The sequence below is a fragment of the Mustela nigripes genome, chromosome 1, assembly GCF_022355385.1.
Source record: "Mustela nigripes isolate SB6536 chromosome 1, MUSNIG.SB6536, whole genome shotgun sequence".
NCBI lineage: Eukaryota > Metazoa > Chordata > Mammalia > Carnivora > Mustelidae > Mustela > Mustela nigripes.
In genome coordinates, this window is record NC_081557.1 from 127030661 (window position 1) to 127050676 (window position 20016).

General features: G+C 36.4%; 1 protein-coding gene and 1 long non-coding RNA gene across 4 annotated transcripts in view; one reads left to right on the plus strand and one right to left on the minus strand.

The window, feature by feature from the left end:
- The window catches only part of NR3C2 (nuclear receptor subfamily 3 group C member 2), a 343191-nt gene that overhangs the window by 186013 nt on the left and 137162 nt on the right, over positions 1-20016 (minus strand). The gene's annotated exons all lie outside the window — the stretch shown is intronic.
- Positions 2480-20016, plus strand: part of LOC132013667 (uncharacterized) — a 33513-nt gene continuing 15976 nt past the window's right edge. The window contains exon 1 of the long non-coding RNA XR_009403062.1: positions 2480-2789. This is a non-coding gene — a long non-coding RNA (uncharacterized LOC132013667). The remainder of the gene's footprint in view (positions 2790-20016) is intronic.

Genomic DNA, 20016 nt, shown 5'->3' on the forward strand with positions numbered 1-20016 from the left:
TACTGTGTGTTCAGTGACTTGATAAATACCATTTATAAAGGGAATCAAAATATCATAAATGATATCTTCTGTAACATATGTTAAAAGTCAAACCTTTTAGGGAAGCCACATCTATGGTAGCAACTTGAAGATCAGCATCACCTAATTTTTTTTTTTTTGATAAATATTAGCATAAAATCCTACAAGATGGGATTTTCTAATAAAAGCTTAAATTTCAGCTCTAAAAAAAAAAATTCAAGTCTGTTACTTTGTAATATTAAGCAAGATAATGAGTACCCACAGGGGACATTTAAGGACTATTAAAACGATCTGAATCATCACGTATAGAAAATAATATGCCTTGGAATCCTCATGGTTATGGGTCATCCTCACAGGCATATGAAGTATTACATGATTTTAAATATTATAATACAGTATCCAAATCTCTAACAAATTAATCTACATCAAAATTATATGTGTTCTTTTATTTGTGCTGCAAAATTCAAGTGAATAACAGGAAATAAAAGTTTTACAAATGGTGTCCAGATTTAAAATAATCCACGACCTCCGGAAGGCTGCTCCCATTACCTCTACCCCACCCCAGCACTCATGCCAGAAATCCTGCGAGCTCTGTGGCAGCAGCTACACTAGTCATCAGCACCCAAGGCCAACTGCCAAGGCCAAGATTTGGGAAGGCAGGAGACAGAGAGCTCTACGCCTATAGGACCTTATAAAAGGAAAACCCACAAATTTGGTCTCCATATGAATTACCTTCCTGGGAGCCAAAGTGTGTTTTCTAAAAGGAAAGAAAAACAGACTCCCAGCACCCAGAGATGGAACCCTGCTATGAATAACATTATTTAGTTAAGAAACTATCTTTCAGGAAATGTTTCACAGGAGTTACAGAATCAAGTTTTGAAATATAATTTATTTTTTAAGTTGAAGACAGCTTGCATTCAGATTGGCTAAATGATGTGTAAGATTTTCAGAGGACCCTAATCTGACTGCAAATAACTTGGGAAGACTAAATATGAACTGATAACCATAAATATAACAACATATTTTTAGAAGTTTTGTATAATACCTGGTTCTCCCTACCTACACGCCAAACTTTTCACCTCTCAAGAAAGGCCAATTTTTCTTAAGACTCTGTCAGGGAAATAGCTGGGGGTAGGGGGGAGTATGGAGAGGGTGGCTGGATTATGGACATTGGGGAGGGTATGTGCTATGGTGAGTGCTGTGCAGTGTGTAAGTCTGACGATTCACAGACCTGTACCCCTGGGGCAAATAATATATGTTAATAAAAATTTTTAAAAAAGGAAAAATAAAGAATTTTTATCTGGTAAGAAATGCACTGAATTTTTAAACTTAAAATATATGTATAAACATGAACATAACATATGTAGACTACTATATCTCACCTCACACTGCTACTTAAAGAGACAAAGTATGTATTCTTTAACTAAAATAAGAACTACTCATTTTTTTTTAAACTTTCCAGTTTAAGAAACCAATCTTGAATTTTGAGCCCAAGAACTGCCAAAGGGAAAACAAAATTCAAGACTGATTTCTTGCCTTATGAAATAGCTAAATCTCACCCTAACGTACTGAAGAAAATTTTCAGAAATTGTTATTCTCAAGCAAAATAATAAGTGATTAGATTAGACAAATTTGGTGGAGAGCAGAACATTAAATGAGCATAATTTTTAATTCATTTTCTCCCTGTTATTGGAAATGCTGTAACTATCAAAAATATGCATTTTATGCAAGACTTATATAAAGAGAAAATACACTCTAAACATTCATGACTAACAATTCAAAAATAAAATATGAGCAAAGCAAAGCCCTAAGTCTTTCAAATCTATTAGCCCTAAGTCTTTCAAATCTATTAGCCAGAAGGGTTCAGAGTCTTTTCAGAAAAGCAATGCATATGTTGACAAATTTGTATATAATATGTACCTATTATCCTTGATGTAAGACAAACTAAGAATTTAACTTGAATCAAATCAAGCATTGCATTCATACTTTACAACACTTTGTAAAGCAGTAATTTTAGCTGGCTTCAAACTGATAAAAATATTTTATTTTTACCTTAAAATAATCTGTTTACATCAGGAAAAATAAAAACTTAATAACAGCAGATAAACTTATCCTTTAACAGAATTCCACTGAGTTCCTATGGGAGAATAAATCTAGTTTTCACCAACTGTTCAAAGAGATTTTAAGGCATAATATATCCTCACAATTTTTCTGAAGTGTACTTTTTACTAACTACTATCAGAGTTAACACTATCCTAGTCCCTGGAGAAATAAAAGTAACTCGTTCTGCATTCTTTCAGTCTATAAACACAGTTACCTGTTCTCTTAGGAGAGTTAACATGGAAAGGAAGTTATGAGTAATACCAAAAAGGATGTCAATTACGGGAAGAAAACTCTAATGTACTTGGAAATGTAGGCACACCTTGTTCTAGTGCACTCTGCTTTACTGTGTTTTGCAGGTATTGTGCTTCTTACAAACTGAAGGTTCAAGACTTCAGTGGAGGAAGCAACCGCAGATGTGGTGGAAATGCCAAGAGAACTGGAAGTGGAGCCTGAAGCTGGGACTGAATTTCTGCCATCTCATGATAAAACTAACAGATGAGGAATGGTTTCTGATGGATGAGCAATGAAAATGGGTTTTTGAGATGAAATCTCCTGCAGTGAAGATTGTTGAAATGACAACAAGGGATTTCGAATATTCCATAAACTCAGCTGGGAGAGCAGCAGCAGGGTTTGAGAGGACAGACTCCAATTCTGAGAGATGTTCTACTGTGAGTAAAAGCACATTTAGTGCATTGCGTGCTACATTTGCAAAGGGAAGAGGCAATGAATGGGACAAATCTCATGTCTCATTTTAAGAAATTGCCAGAGCCACCCCAACTTTCAGTAGCCATGATCCTGATTAGTCAACAGGCATCAACAGGGAGGCAAGGCCTTCCACCAGCAAAAAGATCATGACTCACTGAAAGCTCAGATGATGGTTAGCATTTTCTTTTCTTACCAAGAAAGTATTTTTTTTACTTAAGGTATGTACTTTGTTTAAGACATGATGTTACTGGACACTTCATAGGCTGAGGTATTGTGTAAACATAACTTTTATATGAACTGGGAAACCAAAAATTCACTTCACTTGCTTTATTGCAATATTTGCTTTATTGCGGTGGTCTGGAACCGAACCTGCACAATATCGCTGAGGTCTGCCTGTAACAAGCATGGGATAAGGCTTTCAGATATACTGGGCTGAAAAGCCTTGTATAACAAGCCACTGAATTAATTGTTTTAGAGCACGTATAGGAGAGCTCCTCTGGTAATTTCCTCATATTACGGCAGGAGAAACAGATTCATATGTGCATTAACTCCCCTTTCATGCTAATTTTTCATTATTAAAATGTGTTTGAGAGAAGGGGTGAAGGCTAGTGGGGGAAAAACAGTGAGCTGAAGGAGAAACTCTCGGAGTCCCTGGCTACCTGTGCTCCCTGGGTCAGAGCTGCAGGTCCCTGCTTGAACCATTTCCTTGAGAATTCCACTGTGAGTGTCCTTCCCTTCTTCTCCCAGGGATACTTCATTTTTTCTTATTCTTATTATTTCTTTTTCTTATTTCTTTTTTTTTTTTTTAAAGATTTTATTTATTTACTCGACAGAGAGAGATCACAAGTAGGCAGAGAGGCAGGCAGAGAGAGAGGAGGAAGCAGGCTCCCTGCTGAGCAGAGAGCCTGATGTGGGGCTCGATCCCAGGACCCCGGGATCATGACCTGAGCTGAAAGCAGAGGCTTTAACCCACTGAGCCACCCAGGCGCCCCGCTTATTCTTATTCTTATTTCTTATTCTTATTCTCTAAAATCAAGCTGTCATGGTTTTGACCTCCCCCTGTTTTCTCTTTTATCCCTTTGTTTAATTACAATTCCAAAATGAAAGGAAACAGTCCTGTGACACTAGCCAGTTAATCCCATGAGAAAAAAGAGGGTGAGAGATGAGAGAAGGCATTTTTCTATTTTCCACCATAAAACTAATGCCTGTGGTTCTATGCAAATGCAGGAATAACTATGTGAACTTTAGTAAATTATATTTAATTGAAACAAAAGTTTCAATTCAAAGATAATTAAACACATTCTACAGTTTTACATATTATTGTAATTACTCTGTGTCCTTTCTTAATTAAAAAAATGAGCACTTTATGTGCACTTAAACACTTTCAGTCATTACCAAATATTTTTATTTATATTATCTCTTTCTCAGTTATGAAAACTTAGCTGTAAAACATTCAAGTACTCATTATATATTTGAAAGCTTTAAAAATCAGTGTTTTCTGAGATATGTCCTATACCTTGTGCTTTTCTCACTTTAAGCCCCACTCTTTGCTTTGGGTTTGTTTCTTATGCCTTATGAAGAGATGTGTTCAGTATCAACGTTCTTGGGGTTTTCGTTTTTTAATATTCTTTCCACCTCTCAATTCAGTATAACAAACATTCAACAAGTATCTGTGCTATGTGGGATATCATGCTGAATGCTTTGGGAAATGTAAAGATGATTCCTGTCCTTTTAAGGAACTAAGAGGGCAGCACAGATACATGTACATATAGACATATATAATATTCATTAATGTTATAATATATAGAGAAAAATGGTAACATGAGAATAAAATAGGAAGATATTAATTCATTTTAAGCAGTAAAACTTAAGGTGGGGGCCTTGAAGTATACGTGACATTTTAACACCTAAAAGTTTTCATTAATGTTTCTGAATATGCCTTTTAAATTATTATTATTATTATTTTTTTTTTTTCCCAGAAAGGGACAGAGCAGGCAGGTGAGCCACGGTGTGGGTGGTAGTGGTAGGAGGGACAGAGGGAGAGGGAAACAGGGAATCTTTAACAGGCCCTGGCCCAGAGTGGAGCCTGGCTCTGAGATCATGATCTGGGCCAAAAATCAAGAGTCTGCCACTTAACAGAATGAACCACCCAGGTATCCTATAGATTATTTGTTTACAATATGGTAGGCTCAGACAACAATTAAAAATAGAACTATTTTCTATAGTAGCGCAATTAAAAGGAAATTTGTTCAAGATAAATACTGCAGGCAAGCCTTAAATATCTTACAGCATAAGAGTACATGCAGTAGGGACAGAAGTAAAAATGTCAAGTAGGCTATTTCTTCCACAAACACTCACTGAGCAAGTCAGTAGAATGCAGAGAGGAGGGTAACAAAGCCCTTGCTGGGAAGGAGCAAGGAAACAAAGAAGAAAGTCCCGAATTAAAGTCAGTATGTACAGGGATGGGTGTAGATATCCAAAGGGAAGAAATACCAGGAAACTGCCTAAAACTCATCTGGCAAGAGTAGTCTAAAGAATTCAAGGGTGGTAATGAGGGAGGGAAGATAAAGTCCAGGAGAGACAGGGGTAGGTAAAGAGAAGCAAAGAAGGGATACAAGATGGACACAGGTGGAACACGGTGGTAGAGGATAAAGAGGATTGACAAGACTAAGAAGAGAAACCAAGGGGATGGCCTGGAAGGCCAAGAGCTGAGGGACTTCATAGGGAATCTGAGGAAAAGAAAACAACAAAGAAGTGAGAGATGAGGTTAGAAGGAAAAGGAAGGAAACACATAATTGAGAAAATAAATCCACCATACCTAGTGAACTACAAGGAAAGATTCCTTTAAATGTCCTATGTGATACAAGTGAAAACATCTAGCACTTGAAAGAAGTAAACATTAAAAAGAATAATTGGGTCATTTTTGAGATAAGCAGCAGCATGTGAAGGAAGGAGATAACTTTTAGCAATTAAAAATTAAGTAACTTTCTTAAGACTATGGTCAGGTAAACCACTTTTAGCCATAAAGGATCAGAAAAATATAAGCACCGTCAAGTCACAGTCTTACTTCTATAGAAATTATAACATTGCAAAATTGATGAGTTTTTTTCAAAAGAACATTAAATTTTTAAATAAATTATATCAGGCATATAATGCTTAAGGTTTATAAATAGGGTTTCCTTCATGCTAAGGGATATTTTCGAAAAGAACCCACTGATAAGAGAAACCCAAGAGTGACAATAGCCATAAGAACTCTCAGTGTTTTTCCCATTGTGATTGCTCTGACAAGTCTCTTAATCTTAAAAGACTATCAAGAAATTTAAGTATTAACTACCTCAAATTCAGCTGAGTGCTGTTTTTCAGCTGAATTGCATTTACAGTTTTATATTCAGTTCCTATCTACCTCTTTCTGTAATCCAACTGGCAGAAGGCACTCAGAATTTTTCTTTTTCCACAATACAGCGAGAAAAATGCTAAAAATTATGCAGTCTATACAATAAAAAACAACTTATAATTCAATTCTTGGTTAATTCATAACTGCTGCTTAGACAACAAATGACTTAGTTCATTAATTCATATTTGATTACATCAATTTCTGGTAAAACATTATTCAATCTTTAACAGTAGTGACGATAGAAATTCAAAAGGACATGAACCTTTTTGAGTCACACAGGAGACAAGTGAGGATGAGGACAGTTAGCAGGCCATCTCTAACCATGTGAGTAATTACTACTTCCAAGGTATTTCCATACCAATTAAATTCACTTTAGGAAATACTTTGTTGATCCTCGACCACGTGAGAGAGAAGCCTGTAAAGAAGAATGGGACAAGGCAGAAGTGAAGAGTCTGGGCACTAAAGGAGCACTGAGGAGGGCTCCTGTGGATATATGTCTACCAGTATTTATTCCCAGCTCCTCTTTGCATGCATATACATCCCCCATGAGCCTATGAACTCCTTGAAAGTAGAGACTGGCCTTCTAATCTTCGGGTCCCGAGCAAAAGATGTGACATAAATTAATACTCAATACACATTTGCAAACATAAATATATGAATAAATGAGCCAAAGGACAAATGACCGTGTCTGAGTTTATAAAGATCAGTCAAGGCAGAATCAAGTCTAGGTACTGATTCAGTGATCTTTACTTTTACCTAGAGGAATCACAGAGTTGTTTCATTTTTGCAACAAATCAGGTAAGGAAATAAATACATTCAGGTTGTTTACTAATAAGGATTCCTGCTGATCTATCTTACAGTCAAGGATACTTACTGGTACAGCCTTCTGACCAGCAAGGAAGGTGAAAGCATCCATGATTTTCTATCTTGTGGGCCAAGCTTTTATTTTACACTTACATGCAGGGCTCCAATTAGTGCCTTCTGCCATCAGATGGCACACTGGCCCATAGCACTACAATCCCAAGCCACTATCCAAACCTAACCTTCAAGGGCAGGAAGAAGGAAGCTTAACATGTGCTGAACCCAAGAGCACTGAGGGGTCAGAGGCTTTACATGCATTCTTTTATTTAATTCTACAAACAAGTCTTCCTGCTATTGGTTACTGTTCTCATTCCATGGATGAGAAACTCAGGCCCAGGAGAAGCAAAACAGAACTACCTCTGGTTACAGAGCAGGTACCTGGCAGAGGTAGACTTGAACTTGGGTTCATAAAACTCCAAAGCCAATTCCCTTTCTAGCTCTCAGGATTATGTAACACGTGGTTCATTTCCAAGGCCGAGCGAGCTCCCTTGATGTGAGCGATGGCAGCTCTGAGAGTCCTACTCTGCAAGTGTCATGGGAATACACCACGCCAAAAAATGAACTGAGGATGTCAGAAGAGACCGAGGAAAGAAGTGATTTCTGCCTCATTGCAGCCTTTATCATGGGATGAATACATTAGGAAGTGCTCAGGTTTTGGAAGGGAGGGGGGTGGGGCGATGGGTGAGCCTGGTGGTGGGTATTAAGGAGGGCATGTATTGCATGAAGCACTGGGTGTGGTGCATAAACAATGAGTCTTGGAACACTGAAAAAATTAAATTAAAATTTTTAAAAAGTGCTCAGGGCCTTCTAATCTGTAACTTGCATTATGGAATACAGAAAAAAAAAAAAAACTCAACTCTTCTGAAGAATGAGAGTGAAGTTATACAGAGTCTAATGGTATCAATAAGAGAAACAAGAAGCCTGGTTTATAGAAAAGGCAGGGGAGGAAGCATACATACTTCATCTTTTGAAATTAAAATCCTCCTCCCTCCATGGGCAGATACTGCAGCTGCTTCTCTGTCTCTCCCATGTGGAGACAGGACAAGTCAAATATACTGTTACTTTAAAAAGTGTGATGGTTTCTCGTATAATTTCTATCAATCTATTTAAGAACATACTATGTTATAAAACATGTTTATTTCTCACAGAATTTAATCTAGAGGAAAATATCAACATGTTAGTTTAATTCAAAGAATGATTTTACAATGTGTATTTCTCACAGAATTTAATCTAGAGGGAAATATCAACATGTTAGTTTAATTCAAAGAATGATTTTACAATGTGTATTTGAACAGATGATTAAAAACAGAAGAAATTTTATGCATCATTTGTTTTCTAATTAACATGTGACTATTAGAGCTGCAAAGCAATGTGTTAAATAAGAATTATTGGAGAAATTTTTTCTTCATCTTAAGTGACATTGCCGGACAAGCCTAGGGGTGTGTGTGGCACAAAGAATTCTGTTATTTAAATTTCTGTCAGTATTCAAAACTGATAAAAGACCACGATGAACAGAAATACAATTTTGGGCTAGGGGATGCTGAACTGTTAAGATTATACTATTTTAAAGCCAGTTGATAACAGTAGCAGAGTGAACCAGCAATCACTTTAAAAGACTTGGCTACTATGAGTGACTTTTAAGTGTCTCTGTTGTCTTCTGGGGGTACTTTCAACCAGCCCCTCTTGAATGTATAGGTCAGTAAAAATCAGGTCATACAGAGCTGAGGAAAATAATCTGATTTATAGATGATCAATCATTTGGATTCTAGAGCAACAGAAATTCTCTGTGATTCACTTCTACAAATAATAGCATGGATCTTCAGGATGACCATATGGTCACTGAAAAGAGAAAGTTCAGTCAAATTTGTTATTTTATGAAATAAAATAATAGCCTGAATAGTCATTCTTGGCTCATTCAGCGGAATGTGGATGGAGGAGGGATGAACCTCTCTCCTGAATAAACCCAAGAAACAACCACAGATTGTTCAACCAAGATAAGGAAATTATGCAACTATCAAGTGCAGAAATGTTTTCTCAAGAGTTGTACTCAGCTCTTTTTCTAGGCATGATATGGAATACAGGGTTAAAGAAATCTATGTCCAGTTGCGGAAGCACGTGAAGAAATTCAGCTTACTTAACAGACAGCAACATAAATCCAACTGCACTCAGTTACAGCAAAAATCTCCTAGCACAACTTCTGCCCATTATTACTTTACAATCAAGTACAAAGAGAGTCATGATTCTTCTCTGAATGGGGAAGTGGTTAGGGAGTCAAGTGCTCTAAACTCTCCTGCCTGCACCACATTCTTATTCTGCATCTGTATTTTCTGCTTGCTTGTGGCAGAATGCTAATTTCAACTAATTTAAATGAAAGCCCCACATAATGTGGCACTCTCATTCTATTTAAACAAAAACTAGCGATAAGGAGCAAGTAAGGGATGGCCCATGAGGCTGCTCAACCCAGCTTTCCATTATTTAACAGAGAATTATTAGCTATGCATGGTAACCATTTTTTCCTCTAATGTTTTTGAATTCTGATCAGAGCCATTACTACTGTTTCTAACTTTGTACCCTCTTTTGCAAGCTTTCACAAGCCCCTTATTAAAGCACTGGGAAGGCTTCCTATCTGATGCTCTGCCAGGCACTGTCCTTTTGGACACAATGCATTCAGGTTATTAGCTTGATGTGCATCATTCAGCAAGCTGTCTTACAATTTCACTGATCATCATCTAGTATGACTGAATTGCTGCCTTGCCCATGGCTTTTAGATTTATATAATTAACCAAAATTAGCTTGATGTTTAAAACACAATGCCAGCCTACTCACTTATTTTTGGAAGAACACTTTAGTGAACACAATGAGTGGGCTGATTTGGAATTGCCAACTTAAACTGTCAAAGTTTTCCTATAAAATTACTATGCTTAAAAAATTCAAATTCTATTAAGGCAAATACCATTAAAAGAAAAACTATGTGATAAAATAATCAGGTACCATATTATTTTCATTTAGGTTCATTATGATATTCGACTAAATTCTAGTATAAAATATTCCGTACAATTCCTTGGGTGTGTATTGTAAATATTAGTTATACATAGAACCTTCGGGAAAAGTGTAAAATCGTTTTGGTTATAAAGCCCTACAGAAACATAGCATGTACAAAATGACATGTAAAAACTATCACTTAGAAGCTATTAATGTCAGATAGAAAATTAAAAATAGCCAACTAAATGCTAAACATTATAGTAGATAGTAGGTAATACCTTGGGGTATTGAGCTTGAGCCTGAAGTTTTTCCAACACACTTTTGCTTCCTTACATCAAATTTACCTTCATAAGTGACTCAGGAAAACATATTTAATTACCAACATTTTTCATAAAGGGGACTGAAGCACAGAAAACCAAAATGATTTCCATAAAATGAAGCAGTACAGTCTGTAAATAGCATGTAGAAGAGCTGAAATTAAAATTCAGTGGCTATTTCTAGTTCCACTAAAGCCAGTAATATGTATTTTAGAGTTTGCTGGACCTTGGTTTGAATAGTTTTAGGCAAATTTGAACTTCTCTGTAACTCGTTTTCATTATATGCAAGATGGAGTCAGTAGTAACCTACCTCATAAGGATCTACTAGCACATGAATCCCTTACAGATTATGCAAACAGCACAAAGCGTAACACATAACATAGGTGATCTGTAAAATGCTAGCTCATTTGTTATTCATTCATACTTACATTTATTCAGCCAGTATTAACTGAGCATGTGTAAGTGCCAGGCACTGTCTAGGCCTTGGCCATGTGAAGCTATCACTCTAGGAGGATAATCAGAAAGAGGTTGGCTTATGGCATAAATGCCAATGAATAGCCCCTCAGCCCTTGTCCTCACCCCTCCATTCAGCACATGGTTCCTGGGCATCGGCCAGTTGTGCTGGCATACAAAAGGTTCTAAGATTTGAATCCTGCCCAGCTAGTTCACTTTTTCTCTCTTGTTCATTCTGTCTGCTCCTTTTTTTTTCTTTTCCCCCCTTTCTAATCTTTTAGTCTCAGTAATCTACAATTTAAAACAGTAGCTTCAAATTGTGCCAGACACAGGGGTTCAGCCAGGAAGGTGACTGGGAGTTGGGTGCAGCTTGGGGAGATGGGTCTCCCAGCCCTGCCGAAATCAGAACATTTATCTCTATTGTATCTGTTTCATGCCATTGACTTAACATCCTAGGTTTTCAGTACAAGATTTGGGTGTGAATAAATAACTTGAGTGCTAAATGAATGTTTGGGGAAAAGAAAAAAGCATCAATTTAAAATATGTCCCATTCTTTAATAAGGTGATCTACAGGAAAAAGAAATGAGGGTGGCATAGGGAATCTAGTATACAAAAAGAAACTTTTAAAAGACAAGTGAGATATATGGTTCTTGATAGGATGTTGGGTTGAACAAGTCAACTATCAACATTAAGACAACCAAGGGAAATTTAAATATGAACTGCGTATATAATAATTAATTTTAGTGTGTATCACTATGACAATATTATGTGGCAAAATATACCTTTTTAAGAGAAGAGCACCGAAATACTGAGATGAAAAACAATGATGTCTGTAATCATGCTTTAAATATTATAGCCCCCCAAAAGATGATGTGAACATGAAAGTCAACAATTGTTAAACCTCAGTGATTACTGTGCATTATACACTTCTCTTGACTTTCAATACTTTGGATATTCTTCATAAAAAAAGTTTATAGGAGTGCCTAGGTGACTCAGTCAGGTAAGCGTCTGCCTTCAGCGGAGGTCACGATCCCAGGGTCCTGGCATCAAGCCCGGCATCAGGCTCCCTGCTCAGAGGGGAGCCGGCTTCTCTCTCATCCTCTCCTGCTCCCCCTGCTTGTACGTGCTCTCTCTCTTTCTCTCCTCTCTTTCTAATAAATAATTTTAAAAAAGAAAGTTTTTAAATGATCAACACCTACTGGCATTCATTGGCCTTAATATACCTCAAACTTCCTTCAGTTGCACAAGTTAAAACTGTATGCAGGTTGTTTGTTTTGTACTTTAAAAGCTTTATAATCCTATTACGGCATTTTAAAAAAATATCAAAATAACTCACAAACCACCATGGAGAAAAGAGATGGTTTAGAGATTACATATAATCATTACTGAATGAGGAGTCTCCACGCATGCTCTGATATTTTTCTGTTAAACAGATAATCTTCAGGGCAAGTATATACTTAAAAAGACTCTAGAAGCAGGTGTAGTGAATGGTCTCTAAGATGACCCTTAATGAGCCCCACTTCGCAGAATTCAAACCTTGTATAATCCTCCCCCCTTGAGCACTAGGCTGGACCTAGAAACTTCATTCTAACCATGGAATACAGCAAACATGATGAGAGTTCACTTTGGGGATTAGACTGTAGACTTGGTAGAAGACCAAGACTTTCAGACTCCCTCCCTCCTTTGCCTTTCTTTCTTGATTTCTTGCTCTGATAAAGTGAGTTGTCATGTTGCAAGAAAACTGCTCTATGGAGAGCCCCACGTGGCCTCAGAATAGTAGTGAATGGGGAACTGAGCCCCCAGTTGAGAAGCCAGCAGAGCACTGAATTCTGCCAACAACCACATGAGTGTGCTTGGCCCAAATCCTTCTCTCACCCAATCTTAAGATGGCTGCAGCCTATGAGACCCTGTCTTAGTTCACTAGGGCTGCCATTACAGAATACCACAGACTGGATGGCTTAAACAACAGACATTTATTTTCTCACAATTCTGGAAACTGGAAATAGGATATCACGATGTGGGCAGGTATGGTTTCTTCTAAGGGCTCTTCTGCTTGGCTTGCAAATGGCTGCCTTATCTCTGAATCTCACATGGTCTTTCCTCAGTCTATATACATGTATGTGATGTATGCGTGCAAATTATCTCTTCTTAAAAGACATCAGTCATATTGCAGTAGGACCCACCCTAACTGCTTCATTTCAATTTAATTACCTCTCTAAAGGCCTTAGCTTCAAATACAGTCACATTCTGAAGTACAAATTTAGGACTTCAACTGTAGAGCAGATACAATTTAGCCTATAACAGACTCTAAAGCAAAGGACCTTGCTAAGTTACTACTGAATCCCTGATCTACAAAAGAAAATGTGATATAATAAGTGTTGCTTCAAGCCACTAAGTTTGGGATAATTTGTTTTATGGCAACAGATAATTAATATACCAGGTCAAATAGTTAACCATTCACCATCTGGGCCTAGTGAAAAACAACTTTATTAAAGCTTTTTATACGAACTTGAACAAAAGCTCAAATATTTATTCCATATTTTCCTGAATAAATATATTCCTGAAATGGCCAATGTTCTTCTAATGCAAATAATTGCTTGGCTGTTGTCACATATGAACTTGGAACATATCCACCCTATAAACACCAATTCCTGATTTCAAATCTCTTTGACAGGTTCTAGTTTATTATGACTTCCGGTACTTTTCCTTGCACTCACACTGTCAAAGCACAGTATTTTGAAAGCTTTGATGTTTGAAAGTTTTAAGTGAGGATGGTCATCTTCTCTGCTCTACACATGCAAAATATTTTCATTTTTGATATATAATAACCTATTAGAATGAGCAATACGATTTTTCCAGCTCTATATTATTTATTTCCTTCCATTCAAACTTGTATACAAGCCTGCCTGTATTTAGCACTTTTCTACTTAAAACCATATCAAGTAAATCAGCATTTTTATTGCAAGGAGGGTGCATATAACAAATCAGCTTTCTAGATTGACCTCTCTTTATTTCATTTTTTAAAATAAAATGATCACATTACTTAAAGACCAAAAACACCATGTTCCCTTCCATTTTGGTTTTATTTCTCCCACCTACTAATCATAAACCTATAACTACATTATGACTTCAAAATTTTTTTTCAAACAGTTGTAAGCAAGGTTTCCCATTAAGTCTTTCTGTCAAGAATTTCTATACTTCCATTTATGAAAAAAATATGGACACTATCCTGATTTTGGCCTTATGGTACAGTATTTGCCAAAAATATCTCTGGGCTTATGTTTTCAGAGATGAAAACTATCTTACAGGACTGCTTTGTACTCTATTTTTTGTATGTATGTATTATTTTTATTGATCTTACTTTTGGGTTTTGACAAAGCTTTCATATCTTTTCCTATTACTATCAATATTTCAGGGTGTTGCTGAACATTAGTCAATGAAACCAATTCTTATCTACAAACATTTTTATTTAGTTCTTACTTGTATTTACATATAGTGAAGTGAATGTGCTCTTCCTTTTCTTCAACATCTTCATTATTATCAGTGATGTTTAGTTACTTTTTCTTTAGTTTCTTAAAATTTTTCAAAACATCAAATTTCCCACTGAGCAAACACTGTGGTTTTGTTGCCATTCTCAACACTGCTTTGTAGTATTTATTCTAGTAATATATTTCTTTTATTTGGAGTAGCCTACATCTGTCTTCTTTAGGTCCTTAACATACTCTACTACCACTCTCTGGATGTCATCTATAGCATATGAAGGGTAAACCACAATATGCATGTCAAATTAGCAGTCATCCTGATATTCCCTGTAAGAAATTATTATTCTGGTTCTAGATTTACCTCTCCTGGTTTCTCAGCTGAAATGCTAGCTGGTATATAGTAACATGCAGTAAATATTTGTTGCTTTATATAATCACACTTTAAGAAGACAAATACAAAATACCATGGGGATACTGCTAAAACCTTTATGACACACATTTTTAAAAGATTTAAAAGAGAAAATTCTAAGATGTTAGACATTTTGCTATGTTGGCTTATAAAGTTGGAAAGAAAAGTGCTACATATAAAAACATACATACATACACACACACACACACACACACTCTAGTTCCCTGTCCAACCACCGTTAGAGTCCATAGTAATCCTCTGCAGGTTGGTGCAGTATGAGGTTTCTCTCAGGTTGTGGTCTGAATGAAGGTGGAAGGATGAGAGAACTTGGTAAGGTCTTTTAAAAACTCAAACAGCTGAGTTCTTGACTGGTTCCCAAGTACAGCTCTCATAGGTCTTTGGAATACTCAGGGCTCTTACCAGATACTGGGCAATGAAACCAGTCATAACACTAATGCGATAGATAGGTTAAAATCTATAGAAAAACTGGACTTGATAACCTTCTAGAATGTATCTATTTTATATACTCTTACTTTTAAAAAAGATTTTATTTATTTATTTATTTATTTATTTATCAGAGAGAGAGAGAGAGAGCACGCGCGCGAGAGAGTGAGCGCACAAGCAGGCAGAGATGGAGAGAGAAGCAGGCTTTCTGGCGAGCAAGAAGCCTGACGTGGAATTCGATCCCAGGACCCTGGGTCCATGACCTGACTGTAAGGCAGTGACTTAACTGACTGAGCCACCCAGGCATCCCTATATACTCTTTTAAATAAGCAATTCAAAGTATACTCACTGGCTTCTGGACATTAGGGCTATACCAGGTAAAAGGATACAGAGATACTATTGAGATATAGCTATACAGAACACTAAAATATATACTGAAAAAAATGCATGATATCAAAGGAGGTTTACAATTGACTTCATGGTTAGACCTTGAAAAATCTCAAAATAAGAACCCTTGAATTCATGGAAGGAATTTTTTAAAAAATTTAACTTGGAATTACAATGAGTAAAATGTTAAACTCTTGTTCAACAAATACAGTACATAATGCATATTTTTCATATGTAATATCGACAGTATAAACACCAAACTAGATATAAACAGTTCTAAAAACAAAACAAAACAAAAAACCCGAGTCAATTTGTAACCATTCATTTAGAAGATAAAATTTCCTCACTAGGAAAATAATTTTGTTATGGTAGTCCTCAGACCAATCCCTGCATCAGAATTTATTGGGTAAAATACCATTTCATCAGATCATGCTGTGAACATTTTGGAAATCTAGAGACAGAGATTGCTTGGGAACTCTTCCTATGCTATCTCATATAAGTTTATGGATTCTGAGGCTAGTTAAGTGTGTGTGTGTTGTTCCTTCTTCTAATTCATTACTGATCAGAAATGCCTTAATGACAGTATATATTCACCTAAAATGCTGACATTTAAGTTACTTTCCTATAATCCCAACTGATATTCCTCTTCATTCTGAGAAATTTGTGTTCCATGTGAAGGTTTTCTGTGTCTTCCATATACTAGTCAGAGTCTGGTCTACACACTCAATTCATCTGAGAGGCAAGAAGAAAGGTAGACATATCATGCTATCTCACTGCTTTTAATGGTGTAAGACGTCAATTTGGTGATCTACTTGTTAGAGATCATCATTTCAGATTTTTCAGGAGTCATTGTTATAAAATTCCTCCTACCAACACATGCTGGTTTCCCCTAACTGAGTCTCTGTGTGGAGCACAACAGTCTCTAGGGGACAGGGTCCAGCTTCTGTGCCAGGTCATGGAGGTAGCCTTCAGTACTCAAAGTCCCTCTTCTCCATGTATGCTTTCCCCAAATGCGGGGTTTGGCTGTCTTGCATGTTCTCCTAGGTACCTGCATATGCCTTCAAACACTGATCCAGCAAAATTACCCATGGTTACAAGCACCAGCTCAAAACAGAGCTTGGTTCAAATCACAGTGTCTTACTAAGTCATGAGTGAATTTGAATTAAATACGTACTGCCTTGAGTCACAGTTTTCTCACCCGTAAAATGGGAGACAGTTCTGAGGGTTAATGGAGACAAATACTAGGGACATGGTCAGCACTCAGTATTAATCTGCAATTACATGCCATAAATTTGATTAAGTCCTGAGTGGTAGTCTCAAGGGATTTCCTCTATATCACATATACAACCACCTCATGTTTCCCATATACAGACAACCTGTGCATTACTGTTTCTGACAACACTGGATTGAAATTGTCCAAAAACATTTTAAGCATCTCATTACCCACTTCCTCACAGAATGGCTCTTTATCCCATGTTCTATTGCAATTTAATCCAAGTACTTTAACTGTTGATAATCTAAATTTTAATCCAATACTATAGTCCTCTACCTTCATTCTAGGTCAAGAATTCCTTTTGGAATTCCTCATTGTTTTGTAACTGTTAATGAAATGATTAAATAAGCACTCCTGCAATACTTAAATACTGGCAAAACTATGAAACATTTAAAAATTTAAATATATTCATAAAAAATTAAAAATTAATATAAAAGATAAAACAGAGAAGAAGGGTCATTAATTTATACCTGATTTTAGACATTCCACAGAATGGAAATTTCCCTTTAAGATATGGTATAAGAGCATCTTTTCTGGACCCAAATTAATATTTAAGATATACTGATACAATGAGAAGAAATTTTGAAGCAAAACTCTATAGAAAAATTAAGAAAACTGGATGTACCGACAAGTACATTTAAATATGACAATAAACATTGTCTCCAAAAATGTCCAAAAGCCACAGCCTTGACTGGGAACCATCATAATAAGGCTCATCTGTAGCACCTAATTCCCTTCTATCCCCATGCTAATTCTCTGTATGCACTCTCTACACTGAAGACTAAACACATAGACGTTTGTGGTCTATGACCCATTATCCACATCATTCCCTCCATCTAAAATGCCTACTCTCACCATCTTTGCTTACCACAAATCCTGCTGACCTTCTAAGGCCATGCCCAAATAGTGGCACCCCCATACACCGAGATGGGAGGGCTCTTTCTTATACCCTCGCTATTGGGCTAACACATGTCTATCCTCCTCTATTAGAATTAAGCTCAATAAAGACAATAGTCTTACAAATTCATCTTCACTGCACCATATCTCCCAGCAGAGGCATGTGCATAAAGCATCAACAGATGCATCCTGATGGGGATTTAACAGGTGCAGCTTATGTTGTCCTTTCCTCTCCATAAAACTTAGGACACATGTAAACTGCAACCTGACAGGAGCTAGAAAAGTTACATTTTTACTTCAGAATCAACCCATTTCATCCAGAAATACAGCAAGCCCAGAAAACAGAGGTTCATTTTGTTCAAGTTAATACTTTGCTTGAAACAGAGAGACCTTTAATATGAGCTGAGAGAGGGAATAAAGGGGAAAAAGAATGTAGTTAGATTCTAAGATTGGACTCGGCAGATCTAGTATGAGCTTAGGAAGGTCACAAAATATCTTACTGGACTCGCATCCTTTATCAAAATCAGTTATCAAAGCTTGTATTTACTTAACACTGATTATTTTAAAAGATTATTTTGAAGGACAACAGTAATATTTTTACTGTCAACTGACTTAACTGTTGTGCTCCAACCACACTTACAGTGTTACCACATTTCTGGGAATTGACCCAAAAAAAGCAGTATTCACAGTTATCCTTAAGAATGCCTTTTATTCCTATAAAAGATTCTAGACTGGAAAAAAAAAACAGAAACAAGTAATATTTTATTTTCTCCCATTATGTTCAGTAGTAAAATAGAATGCTATCTAATTAGAATCTTTTATTTGTTTTCTTTCTTCACACCAAGACATTATACCTTTCATAATCACATAATCATTGAAACCGAATGACTTTATTCTTAAGAAAACGGGATTGTTTTTAATGATTCATTGTCTTTATGACTTCAATCTGCTCAGTAATGATCTAACCAATTAAAAAAGCACATCTGTCTATAACATAAATGGAACCGATGAGAAAGATTCTAACACCATAAATGGAAGGGGGTCTGATTCAGTTGCCCGTTTCATTTTATGCATAGAAACAACTGACCGGTAGAATGAATATTTTATAAGTGGCTATTACTCTAAATCTAAGCACTAGATCAAGTATCCAGAAAATTTAACTCCACATACTGGGAGTTCTGTATCTGCATCTGTATCAGTGTTCTGGTTGTGATACTGTACTATAGTTTTCCAAAATGTTAATGGGCGGGGGGGAGGCTGGGTAAAGGACACATGGGATCTTTATTAAGTTTTACAACTGCATATATATCTAAAATTATCTCAAAAAAACTAACCAAAAGGTAATAAAAGTACAAAATAAAATTCCAAATATCAAAAATTCAAGTGAATTAAAGGCAGACTTATACTTTTAGTATATAATGGAGACAGACATCCTTTATATTTTACAATGTAAATACAAGACTAGACAACACCTGAATATATTTATATGGCCATGCACTCTCCAGTAAGTATCCACTAGCCATAATTAAGATAAACTGGAAAAATCCATTGCTTAGTAGTACTAGTAGCATTTCAAGTGCTCAATACCCATATGTTTCTAGTGAACAGTCATTCTGAATAGCACAGAATGACCATGTCTATCAACAAGGAAAATTCTACTGGACAGCACTGTTAGACAATTCTGATGAAAACAAAAAGAGTGTTTGTGAATGAGTCAATCAATGAATAAATGACTTAGCTAGTGAACAAACCAACCTATTAAAAACACAAGTTTTCACATTAAATGTGATGAAAGCTCATAATTATCTAGTTAGCTTTCATTACCTTTTACCTAATCCTCAGTCACTATCTATTATCTTAAATTGTTAAATTTCTCAATTCAAACCAATCAACAAAAATGTCTGTGCAATTCTGGAAAGAGTCCACATTTTCTAATTAGAATATGTAGGCATAACTTAGAATAATTCATAGCATTCAAATTAACCTTAGAATTCTGAAAATTTGCCTATATATTAAAAAATTACACACTATACATCCATCAGAATAGCTAAAATTAAAAACATGGATAACGTAAAACACTGGTGAGCAGGTAAAGGAAAAAACCCTCACGGGGCGCCTGGGTGGCTCAGTGGGTTAAGCCGCTGCCTTCGGCTCGGGTCATGATCTCGGGGTCCTGGGATCGAGTCCCGCATCGGGCTCTCTGCTCAGCAGGCAGCCTGCTTCCCTTCCTCTCTCTCTGCCTGCCTCTCCATCTGCTTGTGATCTCTCTCTCTGTCAAATAAATAAATAAA